The following is a 15,337-nucleotide window of genomic DNA, read 5'->3' on the forward strand; positions in this document are numbered from 1 at the left end:
ATTCGAATACGTGCGTGTTTTTATATACCTACTATTTATGTACCTAAGATGTCACACCCGTGACAAGTAAAAAACTTTCTTTTTTTTTTTAAACAGCGCTATCTGTTGAACATGAAAGCAACACATGCTATACTAAATATTTTACTATTCCATTTCAATGTTTCCGATATGTGTCCACTATAGACTAAAAAACTATTGGACTATTTATGTGCAAGCACAAAGGGAGAAAGGGAAAAATCAAAAGAAGTGAAAGGGAAGAAGGGGTAAATGGGGAAAAGGAAATGGAAAGGTGAAAGGAGAAAAAAAGGAAAAGGAGAAAGATAAATGGGGGAATTAGAGGAAAAGGGGGACAGGGTAAAATTGGGGGAAAAGTAAAGGGGAAAGGTTAAATTTTGTGAAGTTCTGTAATGTTCATTTTTTTAATGTTTTACTAAACTTTCAATTGTTTCATTTAATATATACGAGGTGCGACAATAAAGCAATGAGACTGATTTTTCTTTGCGAGATGTGGCAACCCTGCAGCTTGCGTAGGCACACTATCTTTGACCTTGGTCTATAAGCTACTTCTAGTCCAAGCGGCACATTGATGCAACTGCTCAGTCGTGAGTTGTGCTGTAATAAGTGAACACGTGTTTGTGTCTCTCGTCACAGAAATGAAACTGCAAAATATTGCGCAATGGTATGCCATTTCTTTTTGCGTTAAATCAGGTGAAAACGTGACAACTTATGGTAAGCTTCAGAAGGCTTTTGGAGAGGAGGTTATGTCAAGAGCTCAAGTTTTTCGGTGGCATAAAATTTTTAGTGAAGACAGAACGAATGCTGAAGATGAAGACCGCAGTGGACGACCATCAACCTCACGGACAGATGTCAACTTGACCAGGGTATGTGAAATCGTACGATCTGATCGAAGATTATCCGTGAAAATGATTGCAGAAGAACTCTACATCAATCGAGAAACAGTTCGTCTAATATTAACTGAAGATCTTGGTATGAGAAAGATTTGTGCAAAAATGGTCCCCAAAAATCTCACACAACAACAGCGAGAAACACTGAAAAATGTGGCAGCCGATCTGTTAGATCAAATGTAAATCAATCCAGATTTGTTGAGCCGTGTTATCACTGGTGATGAAGGTTGGTTTTTTCAATACGATCCAGAGCCAAAACGCCAAAGTTTACAATGGTGCTCAAAGGGATCACCCAGACCAAAAAAAGCTCGCATGTCAAAGTCAAAAGTGAAATGTATGCTTGTGTACATCTTCGATTCCAAGGGAATTGTTCATAAAGAGTGGGTGCCTCCTGGACAAACTGTTAACCAATATTTCTACAAAGAAATTTTAGAAAGACTTCGTAAACGAGTTCTTCGTGTCCGTGCCAACATTGCTGATACGAGTAATTGGATTCTGCATCACGATAATGCGCCATCCCATACTGCTCTGTCAGTACAACAATTTTTAACCTCAAAACATATTTCAGTACTACCACAGCCACCTTATTCACCAGATATCGCTCCGTGCGACTTTTTTCTATTTCCAAGAGTCAAAATGGCGGTCAAGGGACACCATTTTCAAACAATGCAAGATGTCCAAAAAGCTGTGACGAGGGTCTTGGAGGATATTACAGAAGATGAGTTCCAGAAATGTTACCATCAATGGCAGAAGCGCTGGAATAAGTGTGTGCAATCAGAGGGGAACTACTTTGAAGGAGACAACACTAAACATGACTAAAACGGTAAGCAACATTTTTTTTCACATCAGTCTCATTACGTGTGGGTGTATATATATACTCAAATCTTGTAATAGCGAAGCATTGCCGGGTCTGCTAGTAAAGTTAATAAAAAATAAATACTAGTTTGACAAATTAAAGCTAGTTAAAAACAAAGTATGGTAGAAGTTTGTATGATCCTAATTAATATTACTAGTAGACTTTCCATTTGGGTGAAGGGTTTGATATCTACCTGAACCTTTTGTTTTTAATTTACAAGTTTGGATAATTTAAATTTTTATTCTGAATCTAATAAAAAAATTTTAATTTAAAAAATTTTTTATCTGGCATATTTTCTTTTTCATTTTGATTAGGAAATGAGCATTCTTCATCCTTTGAGAAAGTATTTTTTATGGTTTAATAGCAGTTCATCCTTTGAGGAAATATTTTATTATGTTTAATAACTGAAAATGTATTTTTCTGATATATTCTTAGGTAAAGTAAAATTTACAAGAAAAAATAAATAGAATTTAAAACTACAAATTTCTTTTGAAACTTGAAATTTCAAATGCAAGTTGGTTCCTTGCATTTGTCAAAGTATTTTGACTTAGTCCAGCAGTATTTTAATGTTTCAGAGGTAGGGTACTTTAGTAAAATATTTCAGGGGCAAAAATCGAACAAAATTTGAAACTTTTCTTATGGTTTAGATTGAGGATTCCTTTCTGGGTAATAATTCAATTTACCTGGAGAAACACCTAGGCCATTCAGGCTGTTTTTTTAAGTAGCAGCAATTGATGTAAAAATTTAATTGCCACAGTAACCTGAATAAAGAAATTAATAAATAATTACAAAATGTTTGTATATAGAATGCTTTTGATGATGTCTTATTTAAAATATTGTAATGTGATATCAACTTTGCATTTTTTTATCAATTAGTTATAACCAAGTGTTTTTATTGTAAACAAAAATAATTAATAAATTCTTCTCTAGTTAATAAGTAATATTGCTAAATGATTTTCAGGCAGTTAAATTTTATTTGAATGTATGAGATTAATTATGGTTTGTTTACAGTATAGTAATATTTATGTAATCTATTAAGGCTGCCATAAATAATAAAATAGTGTATTTGTTAATTATTTACATTAGACTTTATCTAAAATAGCTGACATTTATCAGTGTACCAGTGTTATTTTATATTTGAAAGCTTTAGTGAAAATTCTAAAAAAATCTAATATAAAAAAACTTGTTTGAATTCTTATTTAACTCTTGTTACCTGAAATATTTCACTAAAATACATTGCCAGCAAATTATTTTAACCAGAATGGGGTGGAGCCCCTAATTTGATTTTTTTTTTTAAAGAAAAACTGTGTTATGAATGCTGTGGAAGGAAATGACCATACAAATATTTACTGATGTGCATGAGTGTAGAAAATATACTTGTAGAAATAATTTTTGAGATAACTTTAAGATAATTGAAGAAGAACAAGCAGCTTTACAACCCATTCAACATACCCAAGAGTTCATCTTTATTGTTTGAATTATAATTAAAAATAGTATAATCATCTTACTTTGCTTGTCTCAATTTGGTCACTAGAAGGGAGAAATGGAAAGATTTAAGAGCAAATATAATGATTAGATTAATTCAGGCCATTAGAAGAGTTTTAGAAGTAGCTCAAAGGATAATCAGTTTTGTTAAGGAATATTATCAAAGCAATTTGGGATAATGAAGGGAAATATTAACAGAGAGATCACTTGTGGCTGTTTTTTTTTTTTTTTGTGATTTATACTTTTTATTTGTTAAAGTATGGCAAATAATTGTGGTGCGGTATCGTATGAGACAGATTGTACTAATCATTAATACGTGTAGATCATTCAGGAAAGGATGAGTTGTAAATTCAATATGGAATGGAATGTATATCAAAGTATGAGGTCAAATGCAAGAGGCACAGACAACTCCTGGGTCCATAAATTAAATAAAAGTTATTATAACAGTTATTATTTTTTTAAACTATATTATTGGTTTAAAAATTAATAAATATTATTATTATAATACATTGTTATGAAAATAATAATTTTTTTCAATTATACATTATAATTATGGAAATTACTAAAGTTAATAGTTTTAACTGTTTTATAATAAGTACAAAAAAAATTTAATTGTAATTAATTTGAGCACACAAAATTTACTAAACAGTTATAGACATCAATTTACATAGAGAAGTAGTTTTTGAAAAATATTTTCCTCCATAACATTTGTATTGGGATAGATTTATAAATAATTTGACTGATTATAAAAAAGAAGTAATGAAAAGGAAACATTTAACTTTTTAAAATAATAATGATAGTTATATTTATAAAAAAAATTTGGCTGACCAGATTTTAATTGTTTAGGAAACCTGGAATGTAAGAGATTTGTAGATATACTTCACCTAAGACTTTGACCCTCTTTGTGCTAAAATGACACAAAATAACGTATGTTAGTATTAATAAATAATTAAACTAATAAACTGAGTACAATATACAGGTGATTCATGAGGAAAGAAAAATAATTTGGAAACTGATTCTAGAGCTTGAAATAAGGAAAAAAATATACATATATGTGTTTGAAAATGCTTTGTTATTGAGTTACACAGCCAGCGTAAAATTTTACCCTGATTTCAGTTCCCCTGATGAAATGAGCTCATACTGAAATTTTTAAGGCAATATATTAGGAGTAAACTTGATCGTCTTTTATTTTTGTTGAGCTGAGTAATTAAATAAAACAGGTCCCAGAACGGTATCTCTTGTAATTTTCATGATATCCAATGTAAAACAGAAATATTCAGTGAAAAAAACCTTTATTTTTAGGTTTGAGTTCAATAACTTTGTTAAATGTATAAATGTTATTATAAAAACTTTTAGAGGATTTAATTCTAAGAAAATTGATCTATTAAAGTCTTATGAAAAATAAAAAATAAATTAATTTTTGTTATTAAAAACAAAACAGAACAAAATAGCAGAAAAATGTCATGAGTTTGTAAAAATGAAAATTTTTTGCTACCCATAACTCTTTAACATAGCATTTATGGATTATGTTTGTATGAATTTTTTTCCCTACTTCAAGCTCTAGAATCAGTTCCCAGATTATTTACCTTTCCTCCTGAATCACTTTGTATAATAATGCTAATGTCATATTAAAATTATTTTTAATCATCTTTTTGGTGTTAAGTAATATGAAAATTACAGATTCATGCGAGAAACTTGCCTGTCCATTCCCATTGGAACAGGAAGGTACCAGTGAACCAACTTTGGTACAGTATGCAATAATAATTGTAGTACTAGTAAGTAGTAAATAACAAAAATTAAATCTGGATATTGTTATTTAACAAACAGATGTATATTTAAGTATACTATATCCTGTAAGCCACATATTTAAAAACCAGTAATGATAATTATGAGAAATTTCTTTACAGTCCTCTTATTTTCAAATTATGTTTATCTCTCCAACAGGATTGGCAGGATCGCTGACAAAGCAATTGGGATTATTAATACAATAAAAAAAAATGAAGAAATTGACTGAGTAGGTTTCAGAATTTACCAATTAATACATAAAATTATCTCATTTTAATTAAACTTAATTTTCTTACATACTTTAGTGTTAAATTTAATGGTCTTAAATTGTTAAATAGCTTAACAAATTTAATAATTTATGATATAAAATTATAAGAAAAAAAATTATGAAGAATGAAATTTAAATTAACATGTGCTTCCAGTGCACAGAATGAAGAAAATTTTGATCCCTCTGGTGGTGAAAAGGAAACAAAGGTGGGGATCCTATAAAACAAAGGAAAAAATGGAAAGGTTCAATGTCCATGGTAGGCAAGTGTAAATCCAGATAGAGAACTGCTACAATCTTTCCCACCCTTCACTCCGTAAGAAGGACTTAGGGCAAAATAAATCATGTATAAACAATAGTAGGTGTTACTTAACATCAGTTTCATGTGCAATGTAAAATAAAGATTGCAATGAATTGCATAACTTTCCTGGCTACCCCAATAAATCATTTTTGGTGTAGCCAGTTAGTTTTTTAATTCAATAATTTTAATCTCTACTTGTATCTTTATGATAAAATAATTAAAAAACATTTAGTTGGCCAGCTTTTCAGTTATTCTTCATCATAAATTTAAAAAAAATGTGTATCACAATAAATTTGTATGGAATTAAAATAATTGTTTTTTTTTATTAAATATAAAATTACTTGTTTGATTATGTTTGAATCTTTTAATTTTTTAAACCAAGATGATCAACAAAATAAATAAATAACCAAATTTTTAATGTTAGTATATTAGGATCACACTTTCAAAAAATATGTTTATAATTTTTACATTTTTAAAATTTGGGGGCTCATGCAACAGGGAGCTTTTTTTAATGAATAAAATGCACTGTTCACTACTATCTGTAGTACTGTTCACTACACTATCTACTGTTCACTAAAATTTTAAATTAATCAAAATTAAAAAAAATTGTTTTCAATTGCTTAAAAATTTAGGAGCTCCTCATTAGGAAAGGTTTATCAAGCTATTTTATTGACAAAATTTTGTGTAACAAAATATACCCAAGGGGAAACATGCAGGTAAAATTAATTTTTCAAAAAATAATCCCTAAGTGCCAATAATAAATTTAAAAAAAATTCTTTAAAATCATTTAAAAAATAAAAGATACAGCCATAATTGTAAATAAGCAAAGTTGTAATTTTCTAGGGAGTGTAAATTTTGGTTAATTTTTTTCAGCAAATATAAAGAGGGGAAACGCATTCAAAAAAAATTTAATTTTAAATGCAATGGTTAATGTGCAAGATGGATTTAAAAGTTAAATAAATAAAAAATTCTTATAAATTAAAAAATATTTTTTGTTACTACAGACCATTGGAGTGGGATGGGCAAAAAATGTTTTTTTTTGTGGTTTAAAGGCCTATTGATGTAGAAAATATAGATATAAAAAACTCCCATTAACTCCTTTTCTGAAGAACATATAGCTAAAAAAAATTCATTTTTTGGGTAATGGGTAATTAATATCAAACATGCGCATAGACGTCCATGTGACAAAATTCGATTTTTTGGAACAGTGGAGTAAAAAAAATTTTTTTCAGATTATTTACAATTTTCAAATGTTTCCTTACGGCACAAAACATACAAAAGACTTTTTTTTTTATTGACCTGTATACATTTTCCTGCTGTAGCTATAGCAGCATTTATGAGGTCTGTAAATAAAGTAACGTGACTGGTTGAGAAAAATTTTTATTTACGTACCAATTATACATAGCCTTTGAATAGTTCCCTTGGGAAGCCATGCAACGCTTCAAACAGTTTTCCCACTCTTCATAGCAGTGTTGGAACTCAGAAACTCCAATATCCTTTAGATGGTCGGTTACATTTTTTTTTGTTTCTACTGTTCAAAAATGGTGTCCTTCAGGAATCTTTTTAAAGTTGGGAACACGAAAAGTCGCAGGGACAAGTCAGGTGAATAAGGTGGTTGGGAACTACAGGAATGTTTTTCTTTGCCAAAAACTCATTAACTGAGAGTGCAGTGTGACAAGTGCATTGTCATGATGCAGCATCCAGTTGTCTGATGGCTGGCTCATGTGGGCAACTCTTTTCTGCAGTCTTTCAAGAATTTCTCGGTTAACATATTGATTTGACACAGTCTGTGCTGTAGACAAAAACTCCTTATGGACATGCAATTACTATCGAAGAAACAAATTAGCATGCTTTTGATTTTTTATTGTTCATTTTTGCTTTATTGGGACGTGGCGTGTTTGAAGTGCGCCATTCCTTGCTGTGGTGTTTTGTTTCTGGATCGTACTCAAATATGCAAGATTCATCACTAGTAATAACATTTTTTAGAAAATCAGGATCAGTTTCAATTCACCCTAGAAGATCGTGGCACACTTCTTCCCTGTTGTTTTTCTGTTCAACAATGAGGTTTTTTGGGATCAATTTTGCACAAATGTTTTTCATGTCCAATTTGTTTGTCAAAATTTGATGGACTGTGGTATGACTCAAATTCAATTGTTCTGCAATCATTCTAACAGTTAATCACCCATCGTACCATATCAAGTCTCTTGATTCGCTCAACATTGTAGTCACTTTTTGCTGTTAACAGAGCGTGGATCATTCGCAACTGATTTCTGGCCATCTGAAAATGCTTTAAACCACCTAAAAACTTGGGCTGATGACAAGAGCGTCACTCCGTATGCCCTTTTCAATTTTGTAAAGTTTCAGTAGCATTCTCACAGAGTTTAACACAAAACTTGATTACATTACATTACTCATAATTAGTATGACTCATTTTTGTAACGCACAACAAAAACTCATTTCACAAAAAGTTTGTTTACGTCTCACGTGGCAACAATAGACTAAAAATATTAATATCTAATTAATATAAATCAGCTGTTCATATAACCTTTTGTTCACTAGTAACTTAACGCTGTTGCTACTTTGGCTGCCAAAAGAACTAGGCTCATTACAGACCTCATATATTGCTATAGCTGGAAAGGAAAAATTTATAAGATTATTCTATAAAGGTACAATATAATTAGTAATAACTAAGTAATGAACAGTTGGCAAACTCAAAACTAACCAGCAGAAAAATTAAAATTATAAAAGACTCTGTTATCAAAACTAATAATAAAAATAATCTGAATAGACAAGGAATTTAAGAGGAAATTAATATACAGCAAATTAATGAATTTTTCATCTCGGCTTCTAGTTGATTAGGAGTATTTTGACACATTGTTGGAAACATCTTTATTAGTTTTACTCAGAGTATGCTGAAAATGCATTAAAAGTGTTCCAAAAATTAATTGGGTGTTTTTTTACTTTTTGAAATGTAAGCATATTGATATTATCGTAATTTCAAGTAGTCCATTACAACAAACATTTTAATTGTAATAATAATTATTTTCTGTTTTAATTACAGACTTATAGGGGTTAATTTTTTTGGATTTGTGGTGTTAATGGGTTCATCTTGTTTCATTACTGAAAGACATTTGACCAAAATTAAAAAAAAAAAAAAAACTATTTACATCTTTTAATAAGATTAAATAAAACTTAGTCCTCATGCCCACAGTGTTCAACAAACAATAAAAATTGCTTTCTTTTTATATTAAAAACAACTTTTCTTTTTATAAATAAGTTCCTTTTTTTAGATGAGCTACTTTTTTTAATAATTTTATAAAATTTAGTTCTCATGTACAGGTTGATCAACAAACATATAAATTACCCATCTGTCCCATCATTTAGGTGCTAACAATCCTTTAATTTAAATCTACTTCAAGAAATAAGAGCCAGAGTTGTAAATAAAAAAACAAATTGTGGAAATGATGGTTTTATGTTTATATTTTGCTTGTTGAACTGTATTACAGCTCCATCACTCTATTTGTAATCCGTGATATTTTTATTCCACGTTTTGCCTTAATCTTTGATTGACTCTTTCTTATGAGTTGGGTCACAAGTGCATAGTTCTGCCCAAGTAATAAATGATTCTTTTAAATTATGGAAAAAAATTTAGGTGTTTGTGACTCTACATGAGGACTAATTTAATAGTTATTAAAATAACTATTTTTAAAAGCTATTTTTGTTGTAAAAAGGAAATAATTTTTTTTTTATGGTTTGTGGAACATCTGTACTAGAGGACGTACTATTACTAGACATTCTAGAGGAAGTTAATCCTATAAAAAGTTTAGGTAAATAGCTTTTTAAATATCGGTCAATTGAGTTTCTGTGATGAAACAAGGTGGTCACAATAATACCATGATGTGAAAAAATTTGCTCTACAAGTCAGTTTGACATAAAAAAAAATAATTATTACAATCAAAAAGAGAAATAAATAGTGGTAAATGATGACAATTAGTGTAGTGATATGCTTCATGTAAAAGAAATGTTAGTTTTTGGAATATCCTTATTTTAATGCATTTTCAGCTCACCCTTAATACATCCGTAATAAAGAGATTTCTATTGCTGTCAAAACTTAATACATCAATTATAAGCAGATATAAAATACATACTCCAGATTTTTGCTGAATCTTCCTGTACAGAGGCATGCAGTTAAGAATAAAGATATAAAAATAAATCTAAAAAAAGTAAAACCAAAATTAACCAAAAGCAGTTGATGAAAATCTATAAATAATAATAATATTATTATTTTGGTGTTTTATAATAATAATATTCTGGTGGAATCCTACCACAGTCCAAGATTTATATCTAATAAACAAAGTTTTTTTGTCTCGGACATAAACAAAATTAAGCCAGAGGTATGAACTACAATCTAAAGTGGTGAATGACAGGGAACACTTGGAAGTTGTGAGACAAGATGAAAACGAAACATTGCAATAAAGAAAGTTAGAAAATTTTTAAAAAATGGGAGAGACTGAGGAACCAAGAGAATTGACTTTCTGGGTACTGATACCCTATAATTAAGGGAAATGCCAATATACTGTAAGGGGATCTGAGAAAGGAAAGATTTAAGATTAACCACCTATTTCTAGGAAGTTCATAACTTCAAAGGAAGCCATCCCTGTGAGCATAACATTTTACTAAAAACTAAATATTAAACAAAAAAAATTGAGTACAAGTAAAAGAAAAAGATCACTGTGCTCAATTAATGTAAAAGGAAGTTTTAGTATGAAAAATAAAAAAGGAAAGAAGAATTCAGAACAAGGATCAATTAATACGAAAGTGGCTGAATACCCCTCCCTTTTCCTCCAAGATTACTTCCATGAGTCTAAGATATAAAGTGATGTCCTGAATATCAACTTGGTCAGGTGAGGGTTTACAAAAGAGAACAACTTCATGTAGGACAGCAGGATTACAAGGGATAAGGGAAATACCCATAATAGTGGGAACGACAAGTGAATTTGAAGATGATTGGAAGTGCAAGTCAGCTGAACCAAAATAAAAAGAAATCTTAAGAATAGCTATGAAGAAAAAAAAACTTAGACTACGGGTAAAGCAAATAATAAAAGTTGATCAATCGATGAAAAAGTCTTCTGTGGGCAATAAGAACTCCTTGATGATTTTTGTTTAACTTCGGGCTAGTGCTATGCAGAAACAAACCTTTTTTGAAGGGGTTGTACCCTCTGGATGATAAGATAGCAAGCCTTTGAAGATGCTAATTTTTTGCCCTAAAATACTGCCTGAAAAATTATATTAATAACAACAGGTGCAAAATATTTTTTGAACAGTTCATAGAAAATGTATCGGTTAAAGAAAAATTCCATGCAAAATTGGAGTTTTAGTTAAATTACTTTAATTCCATTCATTTTAATTTAGATTTTTTAAAATCATTCATTCTAATTTTTGTAAATGTAAAATTTTTACTGTTATTATTAGAAGGTTATTTAGTTGCAAAAAATTAATTTTATCATTAAATTGCATATTGAATAAATATTTAAATATTATATTGAACTGCTTAGTTTTAAGATAACTTTTATCATATCCAGTAGCGAACAAAGACAGTTTTTGTTTTATTGTAGGGAATTTTCATTCTGTGGCAGACTGCTTGCTGTTTGATGTTTCAGGTTTAGTTGTTAGTTCAACAAACAGAATTAGTGGATTTTTTGCTTTTATAATTCATCGTTAATTAGTTTTTGGTAACCTTGTGAGTTTCTGTTATAAGTTTGTTATTCATTTCTATGAATAATGGATATAACCCCATGAAAGCAGTCAAAAATTGTTGCTCTGTCCCAACACACAAAGTGGCTCAAAGACAGATTGCCAGTGAGTGTAGTGTGGGGTTAGGTACTTTAAATGAAATTGTGAAAAGGTTTAGGGAAACAGGTTCTATCTCTCCAATGAGAAAATGAAAATGTGAATGTAAAAAGAAAACCACCACGCCTACACAGGATCGATTACTAATAAGAAAAAGCAAAGTTAATCCAGGATTGTCAGCTGTTGACCTTAATAGGGACTTGAGACCCAGTGGGAGCAATGTTTCTGATATTACAGTTTGTAGAAGATTGTTGGCAGTGGGAAGGATTGCTTGGAAGCCTAGAAAGAAGCAGTTACTGACACAGGTTATGAAGACAAAAAGACTTCATTGGGCAAAGGAACATAAAGAATGGACTATTGAGAAGTGGAAAAAAGTTATTTTTTCAGACGAGACTCATTTCTTTGTTTAAGGGAAGAGAATGGCCTACATTTGTAAGTCAGCAGATGAGAAAGACTACTACACTAGCACACCTGCAACAAGCTCCCAAACACCCAGCCAAAAAGATGTTTTGGGGATGTTTTACACATGAAGGGCCAGGAGCACTTATGCCTACGGATGGGATGATGAAATCGGTCCAATACGTTAACATATGCCAAAGAAAAATAGTTCCTCTTATGCAGAAGAACCCAGAACTAATTTTTCAATGGGACCTTGCTCCATGTTACACATCGAAGAAAGCAAAGAATTCTTCAAAAACCTAAATATTCGAGTACTGTGGTGGCCAGGGAACTTCCACGACCTGAATCCCATTGAAAATTTATAGGCCTTACTAAACAGAAGACTTTGGGAAAATGAATTGTAGGACAAAAACTGACCTTATTTGTTCAGTGATACAGGTTTGTTTTTGAGATGAAGAAATCAAAAATCATTGTTCTACCTTACTGGAATCAATGCTAAAGAGAATTAATGAGATAATCAAAAACAAAGGAGTACACATAAATTATTAAATTTGAGTAAGTTTGACTATTAAATACTTTTTCTTTTAAAAATACTGTGTTCGGATTAATTTGTTCGCCACTGTAGTTAAAAAGGAAGTTACTTTTGTTATATGAAAATTAAGAACTTTGTCCATCGATGGGAACTAGTTAAAAGTAGAATGGCCGACCTTATCAGTGATTTTAGGTCCATGTACAAATTTTTTGCCCAAAACTTGAACTGTTTATTAATAATTATTTGATAAGATAACTGTAAAGGAATGAACGAGCATTATTTAATTTAATAAAGATTCTGCTTATTAAATAATAATAAACATGGTTAGTTAATAATAATTCATGTACACCAATATAACAATTATGAATTATAACTGTATTAAAATTATAAATTCTATGGTCTTTAAATTTTTTTATAGACTAATAAGTTTGGTACATTTTTGCATTGTTTGAAGTAGTCATTAATGCAATGCATCCCTTTTAGGTATGATGTTAAATTAGTTGTCTGTAGTTATATTAAATCGTTGCTTTTAAGGGTTTCTTTTCATTTCTAAAATATTATTTTTTATTTACTTTTAATCAGTTCTCTTTTGACGTATAACTCATATATAACTTATAAGGATTCTTCAGGTCTGTAACATTTTTATTTGTATGTTTGAATTGAAGCTACTTTATTTTTTCTCCTACGTCTTTTCCCTTTCATCTCTTTAGTATATCTATCATTCTGTCTGTGATAATGGTTTTCAGTAAAAATAAAACTGAATTGTGTTTAATTATTAAATGAAAAGGATTTGTATATACGATTTAAAATTTTATATATTTATTTAAGTAATAGTAAAAGGATATCCATCCGTCTTCTGACTTTTAAGACCACACTTCTTTACAGCTTGTACATTTTTTAAAAATACAGTTCTGTAAATTAATCTCTTGTCAATCGTAATTTAAATTTGAGACATGTAGCTAGACGTATTGGTTTCACGGTATTCATTATGACTGTAGTCATAATGTCTAAAATAGTTTTAAAGAAATAAAATATGTTCAACATTCTTCAGAATTGTACTGTAAGCACCAAATTTATTTATTTCTAATAATTTCCATTATTAAGAGTAAAATTTCGTAGGTAAAAATCTTTGATACAAATTTTGTTCAGATAAAAATAATTACAGTTAAAAAAATTTCAGTTTTCTTCTCTCTGAGAAGTTAAATTTTTATATGCACCAAATTGCTTACAAAATTTAATAAATTAAAAAATTTATTACATTTGCATTACTAAAATAATTATTCATTATTATTATTGATATGCTTTGAGATTTTTCATTTAACTATTAACTGGATTAAAATTTTTAACCATTCCCCACTAAGATTTTCACTACATATCAATAGTTAAAACTTTTCTTCTGGTGTGTTCTGTTCTAATTGTGTAACGTCTTTGTTTTTATTGTCTTGGATCCTGGACAGGAACAATCTCAATGTATGGCAATAAAAATTGGCAATTAGACTTTTCTTCTTATTAATTGGAAAACAAGATAACACTCAGAGTTGTCACACGTGTATTTAATAAATTGTTCGGAGGATACTTTCCTGTGTGTTGGAAGAACGGGATTGTGAAATTGCTATTTAAAGGTGGTGACAAGGATCCTGCTGTTAGTTTATCATACAGGCCTCTGATGTTACTTATGGTTGTTGGCAAGGTCTTTGAAAAGGTTCTGTATCTGCTTATAAATGAGAGGTTAACCTTGCAAAGATTGTTGATTGACAATCAGTATAGTTTTGTCCTGGAAAGGTTAGGGAGGACGCCATACTCCATGTGATGAATGTGTTAACAACCAGTAAGACAGAATATGTCCTGGGGGTTTTCCTGGATGTTTCCGGAGCATTTAATAATCTATGATGGCAGCGTGTTGGGTCCATTATTGTGGGTGGTGGAGTTTGGTTCTCTCCTGTGGCTGAGGTTGCCCAGTGGGTGTTGCATCATGGCTTATGCTGACTATGGGCTCCTGCTGGTCAAAGGAAGCGTGCAGAGGAGGAAGGTTGAACTCCGAGCCACTTGGGCTTGCAGGATGCCAAGTGGGATGCCGCTGTGGGAACAGCAACACAAGATGACGTTTAGCTAGGAAAAGACCATGATGATGCTTCTCAAAGGCTGTTTGGCAGCGAGTTGGCATGTCTGTGTTTCGATGGCAAGCCAACGTATAAAGTATGTTCAGGTTCAAAAGTACCTTGGGTGTTTCTTGATGAGAAACTGCAATTTAAGAATCACCTTCAATACGTCGTGGAGAGGGCCTGCAATGCCTTTTTTGGTATTTGATGTGTGGTCAGTCCTGATTGGGGTCTTAACTTAAAGACCATGAGCATCCTGTATAAAGGTGTTTGCAAAGCTTATGCTATACGTGGTGCCTCGTAGGGCAGATAGGCTAAAATATAAAAGTTATTGGGACATATTATTAAGGGCTCAACGCCTAATATTGTTAACAGTAACAGGTAACTATACTATTTCATGGGAAGCAGTCTTGATGATAGCAGGCGTGAAATCGATAGATTTGATTACTTAGAAGCAGCAACAGTACGTTGCTAAGAAGAGTCCGGTAAGTTGACTTTGGATAAAGTTCGAGAAATTTAACAACATGGCAGTGTCTTGTGGCAGGCCAGTTGGGATGAGACAGATGGTGGGTGTTATACGCATGATCTCTCTCCAAATGTTGTTGGTTTGCGGGATGACTTTTGGGTGCACCCTAATAAATATGTGATGCAATTTCTTTCTGGCTGTGGTGTTTTTAGGGACAGACTGCAGAATTCGGCCTGGTAGATTCAGGGATATGTCCTCAATGTGGACAATTGGACAATACCTATCATGTTCTTTATGAGTGCTCAAAGTACAAGTTAATGTGTACATAGACCATCTGTTAACTTGATCTTACCGGGTCGGCGTTAGATCTCTGTAAACTGGAGGAGCCAGGCCA

At 31.0% G+C, this 15,337-nt stretch overlaps 1 protein-coding gene across 5 annotated transcripts in view; it reads left to right on the forward strand.

The window, feature by feature from the left end:
• The window catches only part of ctrip (E3 ubiquitin-protein ligase ctrip), a 164,109-nt gene that overhangs the window by 5,884 nt on the left and 142,888 nt on the right, over window positions 1-15,337 (forward strand). Inside the window, exon 2 of one of the 5 annotated variants that reach the window (XM_075380496.1) lies at window positions 5,191-5,260. The exons of the other annotated variants lie outside the window; for them this stretch is intronic. The gene's annotated coding sequence lies outside the window, so the exon portion shown is untranslated. The remainder of the gene's footprint in view (window positions 1-5,190; window positions 5,261-15,337) is intronic. 5 annotated transcript variants of the gene reach the window in all.

The sequence above is a fragment of the Lycorma delicatula genome, chromosome 12 (assembly GCF_047948215.1).
Source record: "Lycorma delicatula isolate Av1 chromosome 12, ASM4794821v1, whole genome shotgun sequence".
NCBI classification, from domain to species: Eukaryota; Metazoa; Arthropoda; class Insecta; order Hemiptera; family Fulgoridae; genus Lycorma; species Lycorma delicatula.